Genomic DNA, 3,487 nt, shown 5'->3' with positions numbered 1-3,487 from the left:
AATTATAAAGGTTGTCATTGCTTATAGTAAAACTTGAAATTCTCTTTTTGAGTTCACCTTTGTTCAGGTTCTTCAGGAAATATTTCCTCCTTCAAACAATCAATGATCTGAGTACACCAATCATTTTTTGCTTATGGTTGATCCACTTGTGCTATTAGTTCCACGTGAACAATTATGTAACGACCCGGCCCCTCGGCCTCTTCCGGGCGGCCCAACTAGCGGCCCCTTGGCGGTCCCTTGGGCGGCCCACTGGCGGCCCAACTGGCGACCCCTTATGTCGTCAACCGACGACCCTCGGCCGTGCCCCTAGGATCCTATTATAGCGTCTTTTTATTGTAACGACCCGGCCCCTCGGCCCCTTGGGCGGCCCAACTTGCGGCCCCAACCGGCGGCCCCTTGGCGGTCCGGGCGGCTCAACTGGTGGCCAAGGGTAGTCACCTGATGTCGTCCACCGACGACCCTTGGCCGTGCCGTTACTCACTAGGTCTTTCCACCCCTGGCCAGTGGATTTTTACCTTCCCCAGGATTCGAACTCTAGACCTCCAGGTCAAGTACTAGAGTTTATGAATCTGGGGAGCCAAGTGAGCAGCTTCTCACTTGGCTATCCTAAACCACAAGGAGAGAATAGTATAGTAACATTTCTTTAAAATTGAAATATCACGCCTCCTCCACATTAGTTTCGACCGAGTTATACTAATTCAATGCTCCTTGTTTGATTCAAACTTTGCTTTGTTATCAAGTTCATTAAAAGCTAAGATCCATACATAGTCCAGTTAAAATTAGAATCCTTGGTGTTTCAAGTCCAAATGTTGGTCCTATTCCACAAGCAATCTCCATAAATTGAATAGTCTCAATCTATGAAATTCCCATGGCTCTAGTACCTTAGTTAATAACAATTTGTAAACAGTTAAATTCAGGAGAGTTGAAAGAAACTCCTACATCACTAACGTCTTAAGGAACCTCGTGCAGGATTCAACTTTCAAGGTGATAAAGCATTTTAGATAGAGTGAAATCAGATGTCCAAGTTATGTTGATTCCATCATATCAACAGTCCATTTTGATATCTACTGAGTTACCACCTCAACATCTTATCGTTGGCTCAATGCTACTATCATTGAAATAGATGATCCAATAATTTATTTTTAAGTGACAAACCTCAACAAATGTAACCACCATGATACCGTGGATCTTGAAATTCAACAATGTCAACCATCTATTAAAATTTTTGATAGCACCATAGTCCATATAGATCATTATAATCACCATCCCAAAAACACTAATCGCTGCTACAATCAATATCATTACAGATTCCATTTTGAATACCAATACCAACACATGATCCATACCAAAGAACAATCTTAGCACACTAATATAATCAAGCCTTTCGGACACCCGAAATCTGTATCGTACTCAATGTTGATTATTCACCTTACTCAACACTTCACATCAAATATCTCTTCGCTACAGTTGATATCCACCATAAAACTTTGATCACAACAACACTTCGATTCAATATATATAATACTAAACACGAACCTATTTTCTTGCATAGGATTTTTTTTAATAAATAAATTGAGTTATGAAACAACTAAATCAAAACTAACAATATTAACACAAACAATAATGGATCAATCAATAGTCGATTGAATAAACTCAAGGACTCCGATAAGGACTAAATCAAGACCTTATTACAATCCTAAGTTGAAAACTATACCAGTTATGCAACTATCAGAGACTCAAACATACTCTTACGTAGTTGTCCTGTACCACGTCTCTGTGCAAGAGCATGTCTTCCTCGAATCATTACTGTTAAAATTATTATCAAATATTATCAAAGGTATAAAATTATTAGATTAACCATTTTACCGATTGTCGTCTAGAGATGTCCTATCGCCACTAGTCCCAAATATGATCTTGTCGCAAAAACGACTCCGATTCAAAAATCTGAAAATACCGAAAGACTCGAAAACTTACGCTCTGATACCAAATAAATTGTCACGCCCCGGGAGATGGCTGACCGAAAATTTCGGCAGCATCTCCCCTGTAACAATTGCAATTCCCTGTATACATATATGACACAAAAAGGCCTACAAGGCCACAATAAGCCTACACGGCTACAATCCATAAACATAACAAAACTACATCACAAATACTAAAACTGAGTATAATAACCACAACTATTATTCATATAGCATGCATACCACAAACCGAAACATATATATATGAAAAATCCACATGATATAAATCAAGTTCTGAAACATAAATTGATAATAATAAAACCAAAACCAAAAGTGCCGAGGTCATCTCGACATGGGACTAGCAGGGCGGCTCTCCAAACTGACATCAACCTGAAAAGAAATAAAATCAACGGGATGAGTTCAAAGAACTCAGCGGATATATAGTAGACATGTATAGTAAACTATCCCTAGCAGTAATAGTCATGCATGTACAGTCTACTCAAAGGATAGAAATAAATCCAAAACTGGAGGAACGAAAAGCTGTACATACCAGAATCACCTACCATAATGCATCAGGCCTCCTGTGTACGCATATCAAACATATGCATGCAATAACCAAATACAATAAACACAACCAAATGCAAGTGCAATCATGCAATATGCACATGTAGAAATGACATGTCCTGGTCACCCTGATGCCCGTCTGATCCATCACCCATATGTGAGGTCGCGTGGGAACTATGCCCGTCAGATCCATCACACTCAAATGGTGAGGTCGCGTGGGAACTGTATCATACCCGTCAGATCCATCACCCATATGTGAGGTCGCGTGGGAACTATGCCCGTCAGATCCATCACACTCAAATGTGAGGTCGCGTGGGTAGAGTGGTGACCACTGTGCACTCTGACGTCACTGCTACTGCGTGACCGAGTGGACAGTATGCTGGCCAGCATGTAAAAATGCAGAGATGATATGCACCATCATAATATAATATCACATGCATAGCAGAAATAACGAGTCGAATGCACGATAGATAACAAAAACATACTATCTAAATCAAGCAGTGATCGGTGATCAATATAAACACATGCAAGGCATAAAATTTACTGCGAGTGATAGTAATCTAAACATATCAGTTAAAATACCCGCCTTCAGAAAGTGGTCCGTGTCAGAAAAGAACCTCCGTCTAGAACTCCAGTTCAATATCCTGTAATTAGAATAAATAACATTTTTAATTACAACGATATATAAATCTTCCATTAAATAAAATCCTAGTCGATTATTAAGATTGTTTAACCCCATCCAAGTTAACCTAACCGAATCAAGAATTAACCTAAATCAATTAGGATTCATCCCAACCCATATCATCTCTCCATAAGGAAATGCATCCCCATAATCATGTTCTATTAAAGAATTGGGATTACTGTACTTCATCCAATCTAAATGGGCATCAAACTGCTTTCATTAACACAACTTTTTAACACACTTCTAAGCAAATGGTACTCACAACAGAATACTGAATTCGTAA

This window comes from Curcuma longa, chromosome 6 (genome assembly GCF_044706935.1).
Source record: "Curcuma longa cultivar G26 ecotype Majalengka, Jawa Barat chromosome 6, ITB_CL_G26_1.1, whole genome shotgun sequence".
NCBI lineage: Eukaryota > Viridiplantae > Streptophyta > Magnoliopsida > Zingiberales > Zingiberaceae > Curcuma > Curcuma longa.
The sequence above is the reverse complement of the archived record's forward strand: the minus strand, read 5'-3'. Positions refer to the sequence as shown.